Below are 24716 nucleotides of genomic sequence, written 5' to 3'. Positions count from 1 at the left end.
AGCTCAGTGTGTTTAGATGATGCATACTGTTTTACACTGCCGTTATAAAAAGATCGTTTTAATTACCCACAGAAATGTGCCCGGGATGGAGAATTGCGAGAATTCATGAAGAGAAGTGCCCAACCATTTGTTGGAAGAGCACCCGGCACCAACAAAGCAATTGTATCTGTGGTAGATAAAGCATTCTCTCAACTACTGGGGAAATTTGTTTTGACATCACATTAGGATTAAATCAGTTATGCAATATTCCATAATGGCTGCCTTTATTTTGTATTTTTGAAAACAAAAGCCTGATTTTCTGGATTCCTGCTAACGTCTAAACATTGGCATAGAGCCTGGAGACATGTCAGGAAGAGGAAGGGGGCTGTTGGTGATGAGGTCATCCTGAGGCATCTGAATCCAGGGCTTCCGTTATTCCCAATGTGGTAGCTATTCTGGGAAGCTTCAAGGTCACAAAACCAACACTGCTTGATTGCAGTCACTTCTCTGATGCCTTCAGCAAGTGTTTGCTCCTTTTTCACATTGTCTGGGCTTTGAAATTCACACAGCAACTTTCTCCCCCCAGCCCAATCAGAAGGCTTTCATGCAAGCTATTCTGCAAAACACAAAATCAGGGGGAAAGGAAGCTAAATCAAACTCAAATAAAAAGCAGTGATAGAAGGCTTCAACAAAGTCCACACAGGGAATCAAACCTGCTTTCAAACAAAAATATTGACATAGCAATTTAAAATAAACACCAGCTTCATATGCTGAACACTTTATTATTGGCTCACAGGACTGCAAATGTAAGAAACACATTCTTCTCTGAAACACTGCCAAAGGCAAGCCTCTTAAAACCCAAACAATGTGACATGTTCTTAAGGAGCTTGCCATCACGTCGATTGTTGCATTTGGTATAACATAACGGCTGCCTGTTCATTAAGCCCACATTTTGCAATTAAGGTACATATGTTTTGCTTCTCCAAATGTCTGAAAGCCAGGTGGAACAAGTCAATCGCTCTGGTGACATTGAGCATTTCTACAACAATGCGGAACTCTAGCTCAGTATTTTGCATAGTATTCCTATTATATAGAAAACGGAATTGCCAATATGCCCTTTTGTGTGAAGCTGTAAAAGCTAAGAAGATCTCAACAAATAATGGCTATGTTGCTGCTAAGGTAACATGAAGCAGATGTCTACAATTATCCTGTTTAAAAGTTTCATTGTAAGAGACCCCTCAGATAAAGCACCGATGCCTGTAATTGTACCTTATCTGGCTTCATGCCTCTGTGAAGGTCTACCACAGCATGGACGACCCTCTGATTTGCGGCCTTTCCAAAGCACAGTGTATGCTAAAAATATTAAGAGTTTCTTGTTCTTTCATTACCTTTTAATCTTTAAGAAATGTGCCTATAGAAATAAACCCAGTGATCCTATCCTGACATTCAGTATTTCTTCACATTTTTTAAAAAGCAAAATAAAAATGACTTCACTATGACTTGGGACTTGTACTATCTAAAGAAAAGAGGCAGAAACAGAGTAAAGAAACTGACCTAAAGTTAAAACAGTAAGTTTCAGTTCATTGGAACCTTTAAATTGTGAGCACTCGGGCAACCGAAATGTGAGGTGTCAAGCAGCTAAACAAAATATGGTTTTTACAAATAAATCCCAGCAAGGCTAGAGTTGTATGACCTCTCCCAATCCACCTTACGAGGTAGAGCACAGTAAAACTCTCATTGAGGTGTCAGGAAGAGCTAATTAGCTGAAAGCCTCATCCGGGGTGAAAGGGCAATGGGAAGAACACCAAGGATTGCTTCAAAATTGCTCTTACTCTGTGTCTACAGGAGAGGGGTTTGGGAAGATTGCATAAAGTGCAAAAGCTCTTTCTGATATTTCTGACAGTTAAAGTACCCTAAATTGGAATGCATTCCTATATAACAGAAAAAGGAAGAAAACAATTTTGAGGGCGTGTTGATGGTCATGAGATGGTTAGTCTTTGCTATAAAAGCCCATGCAATTTGGTGAAGTTTAAAAAAATAAAAATAAACCTCTGCAAATAATAGATAAGCATGATGCATGAAATCTTCCATGTTTAATCACTCACCACTCACCTTTACCCAGGCTCTCACCCCTAGCTCAGCACATCTTTCACTGTTTCTCTTTTCACGATTTCAGGAAAAGGTTTAGAGGTACCTGGTCACTTTTGATTTACTCTAGACCAAAGAAAGCAAGGACTGAGGTGGAGAGGTGTGGACATCTGGGCAACCTATGATTTACCTTTCAGGACAGTTAGGTTGAAAGAGCACTGGAATAGGTGTCTGAGGATCCTTCAGTTACCAACAGGCGTGCTTCTTGGACAACTCAGTCTTCCTTTAATTTCATTTCCTCATATGTAAAATGAAGAGACATGTCTCTATCCAGTTTTGACTCACTACGGAGTTACAAAATTCCCACTTCTACATTTCCTTCAACGTTCTTAAATATGGGAATTCTCTTCTTTCCTCTTTCATGGTTCATCAAAATGACAAGAAGAAATTTAACAAGAAATTTAACCTACATCTCCCTCTGTACCCTTTATTCAGAAATTTTCACCTAAAAGCTTATAAGTGATATTCAATGAAAAAATAACTTTGGAGTTTCAATAAATCTAGAAAAACAGAAAGGAAAGGAATAGGACATCTGAAATTGCCAAAAATATCTCCCATCCCGGAAGGAGATCTCATAACGAGGTGTTCAAAAATGGTTTGGGGAGACATTGAAAGAGTTGAGAACATCCAAAGTTACTAAACTAAGATTCCAGAGGAATTCATATCAGAATCACATAGGTGAAGTCCTAATTAATGGTATAACCTCTTAACCTATATCTTAAATAAAAGAATACATAAAGATTTAAAAAACAAATATTGAGATCCTACTGGGTAGAAAGCACTGTCCAACTGCTCCAAGAAAAATAAACACAATGTGGACCCTGCCAGCAGGAGATGACTACTTTGTAAAAACAGCAAAAAATAAAAACGCACAACCTCCAGCCCTTGAATTACTTGCACAACACAGACACCCTGAGGCAACTAGTTAGAGTTTACAGTGAAGGAGGCAAAATAGACTCAGTTAACGAACTCAGCTTACCAAAGGGCAAAATCATAGTATGAGTAAAAAACCATCAACCCAGTCCAGACGAAACTCAGACAACGTGCTCAGGGTGTGAAGGCAAACCGCTGTTTGCTTAGTTTAACAGACGCTTCACTGAACCCGGTGTCTGACCGACACTAAGATTCATCTAGAAAGTGGTATCTGACTTATTTCACTGTATTTGTTCTAAGGCAATACGACCAAGACCAAACAAGTGGGAAAACAAAAATAAAACCAAATGACCAGAATGAACACAGAAATCACATAAAATATAAGGCAAAATAAAAGTGAGGAAAGGAAAGTGAGAGAGCTGCGTTAGATATCTAAATGTCCTTTTCAGTTCTTAAGAAAAAATCCCTTTGAGTATTTCAAATACCAGGAATTAGAAAAAACTGGTTCAGATGATTCAAATACCACAAATAACTCCAGGGTTATATATATATATATATATATATATATATATATGAAATAATGTATTTCAAAGTACATTTATCCAAAGTCCTATTTTAATTATTTCTATTCAAAAATTCTAAGAACTTAAGTGCCAAATTCACTGCCAAGTTTGAAGATGAGTAAGACACACTTAACAGTTACATGACAAACACGTGCTTACTTCCATAAATTGACATTTCTTTCTTGTGATCACTTGGGTTTTTGCACTAAAAATATTCCAAACATAATGGTGCTTTTCATCCAGTTACATAATTGTATCCTATTTTGATACTTTTCTTGAGAAACAGATGAAATTAGATCCATATACTGGACCGAACATTTCCAACTTATTTTATATGGCATGTTGCAGGTGGTGGGCAAAGAAGAACTGCTCTAAGAAATATAAACTGAAGCAGATCAGGTTTGTATTATAATTATGGTTCCATGTTTAAAGCTGAACTACCTCTAAATGTCTCTAGATATGCTTGCTCCCTTACATCTCACCCTTATATTTATCTTAACCAAGACTGCATAAATGAATTCTAGAAGTTTCTGTAGTAATTTAAAAAGGTTGCAATTGAAATGCTTTGTTTACTGGACATTAAAATAGTACCTCCTATGGGCTTATCAAGAAACAACACCAGTGGGTAAAACTGCAAGATTATTTTAAATTAAACTAAAACCTGATATAGATGAATTATGTTAACTGATGCTAACTCGAGTTTTCTATGGCAAAATTTAGCTACTACTTTTATATGCTGCTTGCACACACTTATCATGTAGCACACAATGTAAAAATATTTTGAGTAATATATAAAACCCAGAACCTTTAGAAGAAACTGTTATGAAAGATAATAAGATTTTCCAAAAGCATTCACTAAAACGTATTTTTACTACCTTACATATAAAATCTTATCATTGCCTTTACTGCAAAGACACCATATAATATACTAGGCATTCCCAATCATTGAATTTTAGAACTCAAAAATATCTTAGAGACTATAAAGTCCAAGATAGCAAAGACACCACACAGGCAAGCTGCCATTCATCTTTCCTAAACCCAAGGCAGACAGCACCAATCAATCTCGGGTTTCGCTTCTGCTGCACCTAGGCGTGGCCACCAATGCTTATCCACACAGCACTCGAGGCTGCCCTTACCAATCGATCACAGCTGGCACGGAAGACGGACTGTGTTTGCTAACTCAACTCCAGTCCAGAATCCTCAACATACAAAAAGGAAACGGAAGAAATTTTGCCCCATTTTGCTGTTCCATTAGTTCTGCAACAGAGGTAAGATTAAAACAGATTTCAAGCTTTTATAGTGATAGCTCGTTGCCTTGGAGAACTTTTTAATAGGAAGAGACAGGAGGTTTGAAAGTAGAATATTTTTAATTTAAAAATCTCATTGGCTTATTTTCACGGCACTGCAGCTGCTGATTTTCATATACATAATATGTTATTTTTTATGCTGTCTCTCTTTGTAAGCCAAAAACACTTCTTAAGAAAAGGCTATTAGTCTCCATTTTAAAATATATATATATATATTGAAGAAGTTACAGTTTGTGACAGATTTTGTTCAAGAATTCATGAGGCCAGTCAGAGCTGGGAACAGTTCCTCCTAACTAGCGTATCTCAGGTTTGCTTTATGACTGAGCAAAAAATTCTGGGGTTGTCCAGCTTCACATGAGGATATCTTACCTGGCTACTCTGAGGCCTAACAAAGCTCATCATCCACCTTTACACTACATCCTCACTCAAACAGGGAGAATCCCCTTCCAAGGATTGTGATTTGGTGCCAAACAGGCAACACCTGGGTTCTAGCCCCATTCTCCTTCCACACATACATCCTTCTCTCCCTCCCCATGATGCCACCCAAACAGAACCCAAATTCAGTCCTTAGAACTTTAAAAACAAATAAGAAACACTCATCTCCCTTACCATCCAGCTATCTACCCATTCAGTAAATATTTACTCAGTACCTATTACGAGACAGACGCTGTTCTAGGTACTAGGACTCAGCAGTCAACAAAGAAAGAATCCTGACTCAGTGAACATACAGCGTGTCAGGCGTTGATGAGGGCTGAGGGAAAAAAAAAAGTGGCGGGGAGCCCAGGGGTATCCAGAGTGATGGAGGAGGCTCCTTTATACAGGCTGGTCGGTATGGAAAACCCATTCAGCCACGTACAAGTCAGATATCCTTCATGAAAGCTGTTTCAAGGTCATCAGGTGAGCTCAAAGACAAACGGGAACAAAGGGCACACAGAGTGTAGAGAGCAGCTCTTTCTAGGGGTTTTGCCCTAAAGAAGAGCAAAAAATGGAGGGAAGGGATTTTTTGGAGTTTTATTATTGTAGTTATCTGTTTCTAAGAAAGCAAAAAATAACTTATGTGTTTGCTCATTGGAATTATTTGATAAAAAGCAAAAAAAAAAAAAAAATCATAAAGGAAGACAGAAAAAGATTTGCTAGAGCAATGTCCTTGATTAGACCAGAGGACAGGGTCTTAAGAGCAAATGGCAGGAGTGTGGTAGGGGAGGAGAAAGGGACAGCTGCCACAGAAAGAAATGCACGGCACCCACCAGTGAAGGATGAAATGGAGGATTTAGTGCATAGACAGAAGGGTTGAATAATGTGAAGAGAGGAAAACAGAGAAATTCTCTCCAGATTACCTCTGTGAAATAATACTTCTTTTCTGCTGTGAGATAAGAAACAAAGTTATTGCTTAAAATGAGAAGAAAGAAGCGTTGAAGTTTTGAGGAGAAAGACTTCCTTTCTCTTCTATCTGCTGAACAATCTGAACCAACCACTCCCCTGCCCACGTTAATAGAAAAGCACGGGGAACTATTGACTCTTTGCTAATTATCCACACCACTGCCCCCTTACATAATCAAAGGTTGACAGTATGTTCCAGAGACACTGGCAAATGGTCGGCTTATTACTTTCACCTTGAAGACAGTTTTCAAAAGTCACTTAGCTCACAAATATGTTATATAGGCTCTCCCCCCATCCCCAACCATTTCCTAATCATAATCTCATCATTTCAGTGTTTTCTCTGACTTCACTCAGGATATAAGCAGCTTTCTAAAACAAAGATCTTCACAAATGCATTCACTGGGGAATCAAAAGAGTGGAAAATTACTCACTGTCCTTTAGTCCTTCCAGCCAATTTTCTTTAAACCTCATCTTTATCTCTTTAGTCCCTTAATCCTTACTTATTTTAAGTTGCAGTCTGATAACAATGCCACAGAACTTTAAAGACTGAAAATACCTAGAAAGTGTAAATTATACCATAACATAAAATCTGCTATACTGAAATGAGTTAAATATCATATTGAGACATAAATATAAAGCAGTTCACATCTGTGATTTTTTTTCTAACACACAAAGTAAGCATGTTTCTGTTTATCTGGGGAAGAGGAGTGAGAGAGAGCTAGCAGGATTGAGAGAGCTGTCCAGGGATGCTTCTGGAACCTTTAGACTCACCTTCTCCAACATGCAAAATATATGGCCTAAGTATTCTGACCAGTGTATCCCTGGGGCAGAAATCTGTTGTAGTAGCAAGTCACACTTTGTTTAGGGCAGGACGGTCCCCTTACAGGGAAGAATATAAAAATAATTCTGCTGACTTCATCTGCACACTGAGAGCTAGAGCTGGAAGATCTTAAGACAATCAGAGGGTTCTCCTTCCCTAGCCTTTCTTAGGAAGAGCCTAAAATACCTCTAATTTATTTGGCACTCATTACTGTGAATGACTCAACCCGATTTCCTAAAATCTGACTGACTACTACACAAAGGGTGGAAGAGAACATTCAGAGGATGGCAGAGCGGAAAGCAAAGGATGCCCCAGGGCAGAGTCAGCAGGCTTTGTGACGTCTGGTAGCAGAATGTGAGGGAAATATAGAGATCCAGACTGAAAAAATCAAAAGCAAGCAGAAGGAAACAGAAAGAAAAGGGAAGCTACAAGAAGAGAAAATGAGAAAAGGGAAAAAGAGGAAAGTGGAATTTAAATAACAGGAAAAAAAAGTAGCTTAGATCTCATGCCCTCACATTAAAAGGCAAAATGTCTAACTGATTCAATAATTAAATGCCAAAAAGCTTAGAAAAATTAATATATTTTTTAAATATCTCAGTGGGGCTGCTGCTGCTGCTGCTAAGTCACTTCAGTCGAGTCCGACTCTGTGCGACCCCATACACGGCAGCCCACCAGGCTCCCCCATCCCTGGGTTTCTCCAGGCAAGAACACTGGAGTGAGTTGCCATTTCCTTCTCCAATGCAGGAAAGTGAAAAGTGAAAGTGAAGTCCCTCAGTCATGTTCGACTCTTCATGGACTGCAGCCTACCAGGCTCCTCCATCCATGGGATTTTCCAGGCAAGAGTACTGGAGTGGGGTGCCATCGCCTTCTCCGCTCAATGGGGCATCACATCTTAAATGTAAAAGGATAAGAAATCACTCCAAAAGATGGACCAATTTACTTAAAGAAAATCCAAATTTTATAACATCAGGACACACCATAAACTAAAAGACGTTTTTTTTCCCCCTACATCCTTCTCCTTCTCCCTTCCTTTCCTACAAATTCTGTCAAACTGACAGAGAAGGCCAAGCAAGGTAGTGTCAGAACACGGGTTCAAGAGTGCAGCTGAGCCAGTGAGAAGCCGGAGTGTCTGTGGGGAGAAGGGTTTGCTCTAGGAAGTGGGGAGGGAACACAAGCTGATAGAGAGCCCAGCAAAGCTGCCTGAGCTCAGGGGGAAGAGACAGCCGCACCCAGTAAGGCAGCAGTGCAGCACATGGTGCTGAAGGGGAGGATTAGGAAGCCGGCCAGAGGAATGGGAGGGGAGGAGGCAAGATGGGAGGTAAGTTATGGAGAAAGGAAGAAAGTGAAGTCGCTCAGTCGTGTCCGACTCTTTGTGACCCCATGGACTGTAGCCCACCAGGCTCCTCCATCCATGGGATTTTCCAGGCAAGAATACTGGAGTGGGTTCCCATGTCCTTCTCCAGGGGATCTTCCCGACCCAGAGATTGAATCCAGGTCTCCCGGGTTGTAGGCAGATGCTTTACCGTCTGAGCCACGAGGGAAGTCCAAGCTATGGAGAGATCAATCAAGTAAGTCAATACGTGGAGGATAAAAGGAGCCAGGTTTGACACTCTGGAGAAAGCGCGAACGGATAAAGGGCAAAGCTCCAGTGGAATGAAACGACACGGCACTGGACTTAAACACCTCAGTGTGAACTTACTGATCTCATAATACACAGAAGCTTGGAGAAGTAAATGTAGCTATAATGGCAGGTGTGTATCATTCACCTGTCTGTCTGCTGAGAATGCACCACCAACACCCATAAGTACAGTACACCGAGTGCCCCGGTCTTGTTTTCTGGAGTGACTAAAAGATGCAAACTGAACCGAAAACATCTGCAGTGACTGTTGTTGCTGCTGCTGCTGCTAAGTCACTTCAGTCGTGCCCGACTCTTAGGGACCCCATGGACTGCAGCCTACCAGGCTCCTCCGCTCATGGGATTTTCCAGGCAAGAACACTGGAGTGGGTTGCCATTTCCTTCTCCAATGCATAAAAGTGAAAAGTGAAAGTGAAGTCACTCAGTCGTGTCCGACTCTTAGGGTTGTTAAAATGATGGACATTTTCCCATTCTTTGCTCTCTTTAACAAGTCTGTAATACTTTCATCATGACAAAGAAAACACATAGGAGAAAAACGAGGGAGATGAAGGTTCTGTGGCCTTCATGGACCATGTCCCTTTCACGGGCCTCCTTGCTCTTGCCTTCCCTACAGTTGCAGCTAGAAAACAAACAAACAAACAACAAAGTCCTCTTTTCCAGCTTTCTCTGGAGCCTGCTAAGTCACTTCAGTCATGTCCAACTCTGTGCGACCCCATAGATGGCAGCCCACCAGGCTCTCCAGTCCCTGGGATTCTCCAGGCAAGAACACTGGAGTGGGTTGCCATTTCCTTCTCCAATGCATGAGAGTAAAAAGTGAAAGTGAAGTCGCTCAGTCATGTCTGACCCTCAGCAACCCCATGGACTGCAGCCTTCCAGGCTCCTCCGTCCATGGGATTTTCCAGGCAAGAGTCCTGGAGTGGGGTGCCATTGCCTTCTCCATTCTCTGGAGCCAGCTGTGGACATATATCAGGGTTCAGGCCATAACAAAGAGGAGGAGTCTCTAGAGAGTGTGCCCGTGAATGAAACCTATCAGGAACTAGCCTGCTAGCTCTTTTGCTCTCTTGCTTCTTCCCACCTGGAAGACATGTGTTCTTCCAGTGGTTCAGCAGGCATCTCGAGACCCTACATCCAGGTGCATGGGGACAAAGGCCTAGACAGCAAAGAGAATGGAGTGGGAAGAAGGAGAGCCCACCTCCCCGAGCTTCTGTGACAGCTCTGGACTCCTCACCCATCCATTTCTCATTTCACAAAACTGGGAAGACTCATGAGTGTCAACTGCTATCTACAGCAGAACGCATCCCTAACGATACATACATTTAAATAGAGAGGGAAGGAGAATAACAGAGAAAAGCACTTACGCTGGGTACAAACAGAAGGCCTGGGCCAAGGCATCACGTGACCTTCATGGCTGGGCTCAGAATAGCAATTTTGATGTTCTCATTCCAGGACTGCAAACATACCACGTGCCTACCACCAAACACAGGACAGTTTTCTAAAACCTCTTCTTCCTTGGATTGAGAACTACTTGTTTCCTAAAATATGGCATTTAATTCAATTACATATGCCACTCATCTCACAAACACTAATTTTCTGATATCTCTTAAATGTAACTTTGTATCCTAAATTCTGTAATATTCCTGAGACTATGAAGAACATTAGCAGACTTCAAGGATCTTGCCTTTTTCATTGTTTCTTGAATTTTCCTGGTTTTAACTTCAATGATAGGGCACTTAAGACCAGGACAGGGCTGGGGAATATGGTACCTACAACCTTTAGTAATAGTGGAGCAAATACATAAGTAAACTTTCATCCTTTGGGGCACAACCCAAAGTGACCTCTTGCAAGCCAAACTGCAACAAAGTCTTATGCTTATGCATTAGCTAACAATGTGTATTCAACACAAGGTATAAGAGAAGATATTTGCAATATAGATACTTGATAAAGGGCTAGTACCCAGAATATACAATGAACTTCTACAAATCAATAAGAAAAACACAAAAACAGAAAACTCAGTAAAAAGGTGGACAAAAAAATGAATGTTTAACCAAAGAGAGTATCTAAAGGAAAAGAAAATATTTAAAATTATTAAAATATCATATTTAAGAGATACAATTAAAATTATAATCAAATATCACTGCATACTCATTAGAATGACTAAAATTAAAAAGATAGAAAAATTATGTCAAGAATCTGAAGCAACCAAAACTCTAATATACTGCTAGTGTGAATATAATTTGCAACACCACTTTGAAAAATTATATCTTTTAAAGCAAAACATATATAAAACTATGACCTGGCAACCTGGCTCTTAGTAAATGCGTACATATGTTCATGAAAAAAGTTTTATATCATATCGAAGCTCTTTGTAATAGTCAAAACCTGTAAATTGCCCAAATGCCCATAAAGAGGAGAAAGTATAAACAAAATGTAGTATATTCACATAATGAACACAATACAAGAAGAATGAACAGACTACGAGTACTCACAGAGAACAGTGCTGACTCTTCCAAACTCAATGCTGAGTGAAAAAAGCAGGACTTTTGTGCTACCCTATGGTTCCATGTCGATGAAGTTCAGAAACAGGTGGAACTAATCTGTGCTGTTGGATGTCAGGAGGGCTTACTCTTGGTGGAAGGAGGCAGACGCTGGAAAACTGCACAGTGAGGCTTGAGGACTGATACTCTATTTCTTGGTATGCTATTAGTTGTTATCAGTGAAAATTTATCATCTCCATACTTATGTTCACTTTTTTTCTATGTATATTTCAATAAACAATTACCAAATTTTAAAAATGAAAATACACTTTCCATGCTTCTTTGTAAATTATCTATATTTAGTATTTTTTAATTTAGGATTTTTTTCTTCTGGGTGGGCTTCCCTGGTGGCTCAGATGGTAAAACAAAATCTGCCTGCAATGCAGGAAACTTGGGTTGAATCCCTGGGTGAGAAAGATCCCTGGAGAAGGGAATGACAACCCACTCTGGTATTCTGGCCGAGAGAATTCCATGGACAGAGGAGCCTGGAGGGCTACAGTCCAAGGGGTAGAAAGGAATCGGATACGACTGAATGACTAACACTTGCACTTTCTTCTGGCTAGTCAGAAAACGTTGATATTACAGAGAGGACAGGTTTATATATTGGCCTCTGTACCACTTAGAAACAACCACATATTCCAAGATATCTGTTCTCCATTTTGAAGAACATGGAAAGAAGTTCCCATTCTTTGCCGTGAGATCAAAAGCACACATTCAACTCTCTTTAGCTTTATTTTCAGGTACAGTTACAGGTAGTAATCTATCCATATCAAATATTTACTATTTACCATTGTCTCATTCCCCCAAATCTCTACTTATTTCCATTATCTAGAGGCTAAGACCTAATGAATACTCAATATTTAACAAAATAATAAAAAGTTGGCATGCAAGTTGATGTTCAGCATTGATGGCTACTCTGTATAATGATCCCTTACTCATCACAGAAGTTTCTGGTGGCCACTCTCCTTGGAGATCTGGCATACCACAAACTCCAGACAATTTTCTGCAACAAACAGAAAGTATAAACCATGCCCTATGGGGAATTACATGCTCAGATGTCAGCAGTTAGGATGACAGTTTAAAAAACTAAGATGAACACAGCTTGGTATGTTACTCTCTAGTCTATCCACACATTCTGCACACCCCCAAACCTTCACCTCACCACCACCACCACCACACACACACACACCAAATATATTGATTTTATGTTAAAAAAAAAAAATGTGACTCAGCAGATAAAAGATGGAATAGCCTACTTACAAAGTGTGCACTTTCGGGTCAGACAAATCTGAGATTACCTACTGGTTCTACCTTTCTCAGAATATAAGTTCTTCAACTTCAGCAATTTTTGTCTTCTAATTCACTGCTCTACTGTCAGCATCTAGGCTAGACTGTGGCATATGCCTGGCACTTAAAGATTACTGGCTGAGTGAATATGTTAGATTGGCGGCATCCAAAACTGGGCACAGAGCATTTGATATCCCCAAACCAGTGATGCTGAAGTTGCTATGCAATTCAGACTTCTTATGAAGAGAGAACATGTGAAAAAATATAGCTGTGTCACCAACAAAGTAGAATCCAAACACTGACCACAAACTTCTATACACTGTACAACTGTTTGATTAAAAAATGAAGAAATATGCAATAAATTATGCGATCTGGTTTTCAGAATAACCATTCCAAATTTACTAAAACTGGAAACAAAAAAAATTACATTTTTTTTAACCAGAAACCTCAATTGGAGCAAAAAACAAAGTGAAACTAATTAAAATATTTATCGAGTAATGAATATGCAGAGAGGTGACAAGAGTGTTGGGCTTGGAGTCAGATGGACCTAAATTTTAATCCTACACAACCTAGACAGCATATTAAAAAGAAGAGACATTACTTTGCTGACAAAGGTCCATCTAGTCAAAGCCATAGTTTTTCCAGTAGTCATATATGGATGTGAGAGTTGGACTATAAAGAAAGCTGAGTGCCAAAGAATTGATGCTTTTGAATTGTGGTCTTGGAGAAGACTCTTGAGAGTCCCTTGGACTGCAAGGAGATCCAACCAGTCCATTCTAAAGGAGATCAGTCCTGAATATTCATTGGAAGGACTGATGCTAAAGCTGAAACTCCAATACTTTGGTCACCTGATGCAAAGGACTGACTCATTTGAAAAGACCCAGATGTTGGGAAAGACTGAAGGTGGGAGGAGAAGGGGATGACAGAGGATGAGATGGTTGGATGGCATCACCAATTAAATGGACATGAGTTTGAGTGAACTCTGGGAGTTGGTGATGGACAGGGAGGCCTGGCGTGCTGCAGTCCATGGGGTCGCAAAGAGTCGCACGTGACTGAGCAACTAAACTGAACTGAAATTTTAATCCAGCTCTGGCGTTTATTAATAGTATCAGTGACTGTGGAAAAGTTTTACCTGCAAAAAGAAGATAATTATATACCTCATATGGTTTTTATGAGGAATAAAAGAGATAATGCATTAAAGTTTTAGTACACAGGCTGGCAAAAGATAGACAAATTCTCAATAAATGTTAGATCTTATTATTAGAGTGACTTCTTGACAAATATTATGATAGATATTTCACACTTTAATTTTTTTAATATTTTTAGAGAAGATTCAGCAGCACCCATACTTCTCGGAGTTTCTGAACCTGCTGATAGAAAAAATATCAGAAACTTATTTCACTCATGGGGTCAAACTTGCGTATGAGATCATCACCCAAACTTCCTCTATTATGTTGAGCAAAATCTTTTTCCCAAAGTGATCCACCTTTAATCCAGCCATAAAGAGTTGCAGTTCCCAATTTTAATTGACAAATCTAATTACTGTGATGAGTTTATTTATAGTCACTATTCAATATCTATTGATAGTTTCTTGACCTTGAAGAATATCATCTAATTAACATGGCAGTATGTGTTAATGGATTTTTAAATTACTTCACACTGGATAAAAGGTAAAATGAAAAAGGGAAATTCATTTTCAGAAAGAAGAATCACAATTGATGAAAACAAGCCTTACACGTGGCACTAAATATGGAACATGAAGGATTTCCATGGTATGCATTTGATATTATGGTGTATGGGGGCAAGTTATTTTACAGAAGGGGTGGTACCTGTTTTGGAAGTTCCGTCAGAAACATTGTTAATCAACTCTGCCTCAATATAAAAGACTTTTTTTTTTTTAATTTAGCTCAGAAAAAAAAGACTAAATGAAGTGGTAAGATTGGGGACCTAATTAATTATGAATGATGTCTCTGAAGAAAGTGGAAGATCCCAGGGATGAATGTCCACGGAGGGAGACCAAGTGAAGATACAGTAAAAAGACAACCAGGGAGAAAGACTTCAGAAGAAACCAAACCAGCCAACACCGTGAACCCCAGAACTAGGAGAAAATAAATTTCTGACTGTAAAAAACCCATTCTGTGGTATTTTGTTATGACAACCCTAGCAGGCTAACACAGGGAGTTGTGTACCAGCAACTGGTATAGTAGCTGGCACAGAGTAAGTGCTCAACTTAGAAAGAAAGAAGGGATAGATGAAGTAAAGGAGCAGGATAAAAGGAAAGGGTTTCTTACAGATGGAAGTCCGCATCCACAGGACCCAAATTCAGGACAGAGAAGCCTGGAAGGCTGCAGTCCATGGGGTCGCCAAGAGTCGGACACGACTGAGCGACTTCACTTTCACTTTTCACTCTCATGCATTGGAGAAGGAAATGGCAACCCACTCCAGTGTTCTTGCCTGGAGAATCCCAGGGACGGGGAGCCTGGTGGGCTGCCATCTATGGGGTCGCACAGAGTCGGACACAACTGAAGTGATTTAGTAGTATTAGTAGGCCTTTTCCACTGCAGCAAATGCTGTGACACCTTTCAAAACCTGGAAGGCACTTGGTTCGCATGTGCCTTGCTTAAACTTTCAACCTTTTATGTTTTTTTACCATCTGGCCCCTGCAGGACACTAATGTCACCCTTCATGGGGCCCAAATCAACAAGACTGAAATCAGTAGTTACTTTTAAAGAGAGAAAAGTAAACTAACACCTGTTAAATTCCTATTTTGTTTCTAGCAGTTTATTAAGAAATACTTTCTGTATTGAAAAGAAGTGGGTTAGCTAGGCTACACCTTAAGAATTTGCACAGCAACCACAGACTATTCTGCTCTGATATCTAATCTTTTTAAAACAAGGGGATTTCCTGGTGCCTCGGGGGTAAAGAATCAGCCTGCCAATGCAGGTGTCATGGGTTTGACCCTGATCCGGAAAGATCCCACATGCCTGCAGAGCAACCACGCTCAGGTGCCACAACCACTGAGCCTGCGCTCTAGAGCCCAGGAGTCACAACCACCGAAGCGTGCACGCCCTGGAGCCCGTGTTCCAAAACAAGAGAAGCCACCACCGTGAGAAGCCCACACACAGCAACGAAGAGCAGCCCTGCTGACCACAACCAGAGAACGCCTGTGCGCAGCATGAAGACCCAGCACAGCCAAAAATGAAACTACGAAGAAAAACAGAGATGAGAAGGTGTGAGGGGGAGATTTTTTAAGATTCTCTTTTTTTTTTTTGGAAATGACATTTTCTTTCACGACAGAAAATATAAGAAAGGAAATTGTACCTCTGGAATTTGGGAAATACTTGTTTTCTCGGCATAAGACAAATGGGAATGAACTACTGCAGTGAGAACTATTGCTAGTACAGTGAAGTGTAGCAAAGTTGTTGCAGGAAGGGGGACCCCGTCCAGGGCCCCACACTGGGCTCTTGTCTAACACTCGGAAATGAATTGTCCAAGAAGACACGTGCACTGACAAAGCAAGAGGTTTTATTGGGAAAGGATGCCCGGGTGGAGAGCAGGAGCATGAGGGAAGCCAGGAGAACCGTTCTGCCACGTGGCTCACAGTCTCAGGTTTTATGTTGGCGGGATTAGTTTCCGGGTTGTCTTTGGCCAATCATTCTGACTGACGGGATTAGTTTCCGGGTTGTCTTCAGCCAGTCATTCTGACTCAGGGTCCTTCCTGGTGGTGCCTGCCTTGTTCAGCCAAGATGGACGCCAGAGAGAAGGATTCTGGGAGGTAGTTGGACACGTGGTGTCTCCTTTTGACCTTTCCTGAAAGCTTCTGGTTGGTGGTGGCTTATTAGTTCTGTGTTCCTTACCAGGACCTCCTGTCGTAAAACAGCTCATGCAAATGGTTACTATGGTGCCTGGCCAGGGTGGGTGGTTCCAGGCAGTGTGCTACCCCTAACAAAGAGATGTTCAGTGAGGCTTATTGTATACGAAGATGTTTCAGTCAAATGCACTCAAGCACAGTTTTAGAATGGTTCTTTATTATTTGAAAAGAAGCTAGCTAAAAACCTATTTAAAATCATGTCTTCCAATACTTTACTTTTCTCCATCAGCAACAAGGGTTGAAGGAGGCAGTGTAACTAGAGGAGATGACAGAAGACCTTCCCAGGAAATTTGGAGAGCCAGATCTTGACTAGTTGACAATCACATGGACATGGTCATCTCTCAGGTCTATCTGTAAGGTATTCACAGTTCATGGCTTAGTCCCTATTGATTCTGTGACCCTGTGGATTCCAGAAGTGCCTGCTTGAAGGAAAATATCTCTCCTTTTCTGTTACCTGAATCTTTTGATACAATTATGGCCTACTAATTGATTTATTTTGGCAGTTTTATCAATATCATGTCTGATCCCATCATTTAAAGCCATTGAACAATTTGAAGGGAAAAATAGTATATATACATATGTATGTATGTGTATGTATATGTATGTATGTATGCATATTTGTATTGTGTGGGTATATCTGAGTATATGTGTGTGCATGTGACTGTGTGTCTTAGAGACACGGGGAAAAGAGTAAAAGACGACTAGTACTTCCATTAAAACATTCTCAGATTTGTTTATGCAACTCATTCATTTCAACCTCAGAAGCTACCAAACCCATCACAAATTACTCTAGTCAAAAAGTGAGTAATGCTTGTTTGGCTACTGAATCTACTGTTACACAAATTAACTTTTTTCTACTTAACCTCCCTAATTCCCTAACATACTTTGATCTACCTATAAAAACCCTAAATATTAAGACCCAAGTAAAACCCTTTTTAAAATTTTTTATCAGACTGAGCCCTGTGTTATAGCCTATATAACGTATAATCTCAAGTATACAAACTTGGCAGGTAATGTGAGTGAATAGTGTCAATACTTGGTATCTGTGTATGTTTCTCGTCTTCCTCACACCTAATACAGTCATGAATATGAGAAATAATCTTCCTCCTCTTTCACAAGGGAAAAAACCTCTAGAAGCAGGAGGGTATACGGCAGCTGGCACACAACATTCAAGTGGGAGATAAAAGGCAGTGGTGGGGACTACGGCAAATTGAAGAATGATGCACTTCCAAAGTGAACTGGAGCTACTCAGCTGCAGACACTGCTCTCTCATAAAATCGTGGGTAGAGGATCTACAGCTCTTCCAGATTCTCAAGAGAAGAGAAACTCTGAATATTTATGTAAAATATCTGTTTTTAAATACTGGCAATTAATTAAAATCTCTTTTAAATACACCAAAACTTTTCTAAACAACATGCAGGCAAAAGAGTATGGTCCAAACATCTAAGGGCCAAGTTTAGCCCAAGCCATCATTTGCCACCTCTGAAATAGACATTCCTAATACATACAGCTTTAGAGCATCTCTTCAGTTCAGTTCAGTTCAGTCGCTCAGTCGTGTCCGACTCTTTGCGACCCCATGAATTGCAGCACGCCAGGCCTCCCTGTCCATCACCAACTCCTGGAGTTCACTCAAACTCACGTCCATCGAGTCGGTGATGCCATCCAGCCATCTCATCCTCTGTCGTCCCCTTCTCCTCCTGCCCCCAATCCCTCCCAGCATCAGAGTCTTTTCCTTATTACTATCTAAGACAGTCGGACTGTGTAGCGTACATACTCTGATGCATAGCTGTCTGGGTTTAAATTCTGTTCCTCCAGTAACTTGTGGGATAATTTGGTCAAATGACCTAACCTCTCTGTGCCTCAGTTGCCTTCTTTGTAAAATGCGGATAATAACAGGATTTTTATAAAAATTAAATGAAGTCCTATCAGTACAGAAATTCAGTTCAGTTCAGTCACTCAGTCATGTCTGACTCTTTGCAACCCCGTGGACTACAGATTTTCATAAGCAAAAGCAAAACTGTAGTGCCTTATATACAAATGTAAAATATTTCAGGTTTCATTATGTATCACGTTGTTTAAGACTGCCTGCTTTTGAACCTAAAGATCAATTACTACTTTGTGGTTTAAAATTCAAACAACACTATAATGGACAGCAGGGAGATGAATCCTATCAATCCTAAAGGAAATCAACCCCCTATGTTCATTGGAAGGACTGATGATGAAGCTGAAGGTCTAATACTTTGGCCACCTGATGCGAAGAGCCAACTCTTTGGAAAAGACCCTGATGCTGGGAAAGACTGAGGACAGGAAGAGAAGGGGGAGATAGAGGATGCACAGAAATTAGAATAGCTTAAATCACAGGGTAATTATTCACTATAAGATGGCTGTTATTAAATTTCATATTGAATTATAACTTATGGTATTTCTTTGATAACTTCTCCCTCACTAAACTGTAAATGTCTTGAAAGTATCATTTTATATAATGTGACACTTAACATAGCTTCTTTTTCTAGAAAGACCTTAGTATATTCTTTAAGCCCCGAATGTAGTAGAAATATTAAAAAGACATTTTAAGAGACTGACTGGAAATAAGGTCATGACACTACCTGTCCTTGCCTTTGTCCTATATATTTAAATCTACTGTAAGGCCAGCACATTGCACTGGTTCATGTCAATTTGTTCTATGATCAGTTATAATGAATGTTTTCCAAGTCGCAGACATATAATTTCCTCTTTGATATATTCTATCCAGTCTGCAGTACAACAGACAGGAGCTATTTCATGTCCTTTTCTTTTCTCCTTTTGAAAAGACTAGGAGAGAGTTAGGGTTAGATAGAACAGTAGGTACATGTAGGGCAGACTTGTGTGACTGGAGCCCCTGGGTCTTTCTCACCTGCCTTTACTTAAATTGACAGAGGTTACATCACAAAACCCTGACAGGGGGCTTGTAAAAATGGAGCCATTATTATCCTCATTCTTTTCTTCCACTATAATCCTTGTTCTCTTTGAAAATAAAGAGTAGGTTCTAGAAAGGGAGTGTTACAAAACGGAACCCCCATATTTCGCAGCATGAAATTCAGAATTCTGAGACCGGCAACACAAATAGAGCTTTACACTACAGACCTACGATAATGACTGTACCTCAGAACTCTGGGAGACAGGCGCTAACACACAAAGTTAAAGCCATGTCCCGGTCCAATCTAAACTTCTCTCCTCCCCAGATGATATTTTAAAACGTTGAATACAACCATCACAAATCATGTGTCACTAAGCAATCAAAAACCTTCTCCTAAGACTTAGTGGATTGAAAGTAATACAATGGAATGGGGCCAGAGAAAGAGAAAATACGAGAGGGCTTAAAATATAGTGACATCAATACTAAGGTTTTTTCAGAGGAAACTTTTATTGTTAAAACAATAGTCATGAGCCTTGGGCCACCTTGCTGTATTAGTGCTCATAGGCTACACGTGGGTTTATGTGGAAAGGGAGGGTAGAGAGAGAATCTGGAAAAGATAGGGTTTTGGAAGAAGCCAAATGAATCAGGAAAGCTTAATAAAGAATTACATAAACTATGTAGATAAACATCTCTTGAAAATTTGGCTTAAACAAAGGTGAAATCTGAAGGAAATTAACCATATCAGAATTTACAGTACCCAATAGTTTCTTCAAATAAATATTCACTGACTGTTCAGTCGGTTCCAGGCACTGGACTTGATTTTGGAGACAACAATGCAAATGAGACATGGTATCTGCCCTTGAAGAGCCACTGATTCCAATGTTTGTTTGTACCTGTGTGTTGGGAGTAAGCTTACCCCAAAACGGAGGCAGGGTGGGAGGGAGGGAGACAAGCAGGGAGGGAGGGATGAAGAAAGGGTGACAAAGAGAGAGCGCGTAATAAAGAAGAATGGAAAGGTCAAGTCAAAGGAGACATAGCTCAGTTAGGAAACAGAGGAGCAGAGGGCAGAAAGGCTTTATGTGACTTAACTTCGCTCTAACTGACCAGGTGTCGCTAGACAGGCGGTAACCGAAGGGTATCACTTCACAAATTAATCTCTTGAAATGCTTATTTTGCTTCTTTTCATAAGCTCCAAGCCCATGCCTGTTAACTTATGGGAAAACAACTCACTTAACGCTCTTGCATACTGCCAGGTACATAACAGCAACCATATCCTTAATATCTTAAAAAATCACCCTTAGTTTGTAAGGAAACGGTACACAATACTTTGAAAAATATATCCCAAAGTCATACTATCCACCTCTCTGATAAACTCTATAGACCTCAAACACAGAAAACAGAAGTCACAGAAGAAAACAGGCTGGAGACTGGAGCCTAAAGAAAAGAAACTAACCCTAGATGATTTAAATTGAAAGAGATTTATTGAAAGGATATTAGATTGATATCAGACTCATTGGAAAAGTCGGGGGGGAAGCAGAGGTGTGGACACACAGCCAAGAATAATCCCCCAAATTAGCCTAATGACCTGATGAACTGGAACACCACGGCCGCCATCTCACGGCGCCGACCTCTGCAGCTGGCTCTATCCGCACTGCTGCTCTGTAACCGGGACACAGGCACGGGCAGAACTGTTCTGTTGACCAGTGAGATTCAACCCGGCAATGCAACTTCCACTGCCAACGAGGGAACTCCCCAAAGTGCCTACTGTTCTGGGCTGGGCACATCTCACTTCATGGCACCTAGATCACGTATCCTCGTCCTAGCTGCAAGAGGGGAGGGGCTCGGGAAGTAATATTTTCACTAATGGGAGGAGGATACGCCCCTGCAGAGACTCATAATGAAAAAGCAACTCCCATATTTGGGAATACGGTTCAAATGCTGGCCAACCAAGAGGAACAGGAAGCTAAAAGGTACTTTTCTGTAGCAGAAAGAGCAAAGATTCAATGTTAGCCAAACTTGAATAACCCCTCTGCCTTTTCTTAGGTATGTGACAACTTCTCTGAGACTCATTTCCTCATTAGTAAAACCAGGAAAACACTGTCTACATTTCTTATTTGTGGGAAGGAAAACACACACACACACACACATACTTTGGAATGGATGGTTGTTCACTCAGCTGTGTCTGACTCTTTGTGACCCCATGAACGGCAGCACACCATGATTTCCTGTCCTTCACTATCTCCCAGAGATTGCTGAAATTCATGTCCATTGACCTGGTGATGCTATCCCACCATCTCATCTTCTGTCGTCCCCTGCATCTCCCACCCTCAATCTTTCCCAGCATCAGGGTCATTTCTAATGAGTCAGCTCTTCACATCAGGTGGACAAAGTATTGGAGTTTCACCTTCAGCATCAGTCCTTCCAATGACTATTCAGGACTGAGTTCCTTTAGGATTGACTGGTTGGATCTCCTTTCAGTCCAAGGCACTCTCAAGACTCTTCTCAGCATCATAGTTTGAAAACATCAATTCTTCAGTGCTCAGCCTTCTTTATGGTACAACTTGCACATCCGTACATGACTCCTGGAAAAACAGTAGCCTTGACTAGATGGACCTTTGTCAGCAGTAATGCCTCTGCTTTTTAGTACACTGTCTAGGTCGGTCATAGCTTTTCTTCCAAGGAGCAAGCGTCTTTTAATTTCATGGCTGCAGTCACCATCTGCAGTGATTTTGGAGCCTGAGAAAATAAAGCCAGCTTTTTTCACCCTCCTCTTTGACCTTCACCAAGAGGCTCTTGAGTTCCTCTTCGCTTTCTGCCATTAGGATGATGTCATGTGTGTATATGAGGCTGTTGGTATTTCTCCCAGCAATCTTGCTTAGCCAAGGCCTTTTCTCTCTTGGTATCTTTTAAATTAGGAGAGACATTTCATTTACCATGAAATATTTACATATTATTTGGCCTAAAGAGAACAAACAAAAAACTTGTAAAATTCATTCCTAAAAGATTCAGATCCACTCAAGAACTGTGTGAAGATGTGAAGTAGAGGAGTCTCTATGCCGATTACCTGGCATTATGAGTTTTGAATGAAACCAAAATCTTGCCCCCAAAAAAACAAAGAAGGAAAAAAAGCCCAGATGGGGAAGAAAAGAGCATTCCTGGAGAAGAAAGCAGAAGGGGAGACTTCGCAGCACTGGCACTTTCTCCTCTCCCTTCTCGCCTCTGTGTGAGTAAGCAGATACCTCAAAGCAGCTCACAATTTAGCCGACTGTGTTTGCTGACCACCAGGACCAGCAAACATTTGGGAATAAGGCAAAGACTGCCCTTTTCAGTTTTCCCCTGAGCCAAGGCTCCTTGGCAGGGCCTCTGAGACTTTGTCAGAGCTTAGAGAAGCCTGCAGAAATAATCTCGGACAAGGCAAGGGGGTCACTTAGGGGACCCACCCAGGGACATCCACTAGGGGTTTTGAGGAAAAAGAGGCGTCACTGTTTTCCACAGACATCTCTGAAGTTAGGGGTCTGCACAGAGAATGTCCCCTAGGTACCAAAGGCCATCTCAAGTGTCACACCAGAGAGCCAGCATCGGAGACCTGCTGCACCAAATGTCACCAGGCATCCTTGTTAGATGGACAGGAGGCGATGGCCGGTCACAGAGGCACCCCGAATCCTCACAAGGAGCACTGTCCTCACAGGAGCGGCAGGCCCTCACCCAAACCCCAGGCTCCAGCAAACATGGGTGAGCAAGGGTGCGGGATACTACCCCTCCACTGAAAGACACCGACCGTAATAAACACTGAACGTGTCCTGAGAAAACTATCTGCACAAATTGGGATATCTCTACTGTAAAGATCAAGCTTCACTCCTCAGCCTTATCAGGGGGTGGTAGAACAGAAAATAATGTTAACAAGATATTAGGGGAAAAAACTGAATACTGCATGTTTGTATGTTGCTGACTTGACAGTATTCAAGGTATGGCTTTTATAACTATTTGACTGTTGTATGGGAAGGAGCCTAGGAGAGAGGGTATATGAAGGGAACAGAATAAAAAACTGAAGCTGGTCAGCCATCGCTGAATTGAGGAAATTTCATCTAACAGAACTGATTCTATCTGGTACTAGGACACCTTCCAATTTCAACAACAAACACAAAGAAAATGTTTCTATGGATCCTAAATAAATATATTGTTCAGTGCTTTTCTAAGAAAAGAAATTACTATACCTGAACCTTGTTATCCATCCCAGTAGAACTCTTATATTATTTAACCTGAACTTTGTTGATTTTTAGCTAAAAAAATACTCAAGTCTTGACTGACAGTGCTGTTTACTCTGAGTGAGTGAGTGAGTGAAGTCGCTGAGTCGTGTCCAACTCTTTGCGACCCCGTGGACTGCAGCCCACCCACCAGGCTCCTCCGTCCATGGGATTCTCCAGGCAAGAGTACTGGAGTGGGGTGCCATTTCCTTCTCCAGGGGATCTTCCCAACCCAGGGATCGAACCCATGTCTCCTGAATTGCAGGCAGACACTTTAACCTCTGAGCCACCAGGGAAGCCCCGCTGTTGACTCTAACGTACCACTAACAATAATTACTTAAATAATAGCAATAATTTACAGTACACAATGTGTCTTTGCTCTGAGAAATTCTTAAACAGCCTCACATTTACTACATTCCTTGTTCACAGGCATCCCTGTGAGGACTGGAAACAAACACAGAGTGTATCGATTGTGCTGTACAGAAAAAGACCCACTGAGGTTACGTACTAGACCAGATCTGTGGCAGACCCATGACAGACATCTCTAAAGGTAACTACATAAACCAGCATTGGGCTAAACCCAGTTATAACAGATTTAATTAAGGCCCACATCTCCACAACACAGGAACTGGACCTCCTCAGCAGAGTCAGGAAATCTTAGCTCCGGATGGACCTCAATCTCTCTCTAAAGAACCTTAAATCAGCCCATCAGCCTCTGTCATCTTACTTTCTTCAGGTTGTGAGGGTTGTGGTACCTTTCTGGTCTGCATCAGGCTAGATGTCTTGGCCAAGAAAATGGGCCCCAGGAGCGTGACTACAAGGGCTTGCCTGACAACAAAGTAATTCTTCAATTGAAGGAAACTCTTTGTTTATCACAATATTTGAAGATCACAAAGTTCCCTTAATGTGTGATCACTGTAAAATTACTGTTAAAGACTACTTTAATAAAAAGATACTATCAAGTTGATATCTGATTGGCTAATACTTTTGCCTTTTTTATTTGCTCCTGCTGCTGCTGCTGCTGCTAAGTCGCTTCAGTCGTGTCCGACTCTGTGTGACCCCATAGTCAGCCCACCAGGCTCCCCCATCCCTGGGATTCTCCAGGCAAGAACACTGGAGTGGGTTGCCATTTCCTTCTCCAATGCATGAAAGTGAAAAGTGAAAGTGAAGTCATTCAG

General features: G+C 41.0%; 2 long non-coding RNA genes across 5 annotated transcripts in view; one reads left to right on the top strand and one right to left on the bottom strand.

The window, feature by feature from the left end:
* Nucleotides 1–246: 246 nt before the first annotated feature.
* Nucleotides 247–24716, bottom strand: part of LOC147370060 (uncharacterized) — a 129533-nt gene continuing 105063 nt past the window's right edge. Inside the window, exon 2 of the long non-coding RNA XR_015168367.1 lies at nt 247–595. This is a non-coding gene — a long non-coding RNA (uncharacterized LOC147370060). The remainder of the gene's footprint in view (nt 596–24716) is intronic.
* On the top strand, nt 4685–24509 carry LOC147370062 (uncharacterized). Of its 4 annotated transcripts, XR_015168374.1 has the most exons (5): nt 4685–4831; nt 14434–15757; nt 16628–16756; nt 23968–24088; nt 24164–24509. It is a non-coding gene; the product is annotated as an uncharacterized LOC147370062 (long non-coding RNA). The 4 variants fall into 4 exon arrangements; XR_015168376.1 differs by lacking the exons at nt 23968–24088; nt 24164–24509 and adding an exon at nt 17518–17811; XR_015168373.1 differs by lacking the exon at nt 14434–15757 and having other exon boundaries at nt 23968–24509.

This window comes from Bos grunniens, chromosome 7 (assembly GCF_055505025.1).
Source record: "Bos grunniens cultivar Pamir isolate PY7600 chromosome 7, Bosgru_T2T1.0, whole genome shotgun sequence".
Taxonomy (NCBI): Eukaryota; Metazoa; Chordata; class Mammalia; order Artiodactyla; family Bovidae; genus Bos; species Bos grunniens.
Note: the sequence above shows the minus strand (reverse complement) of the source record. Positions and strands in the feature narration are given on the sequence as shown.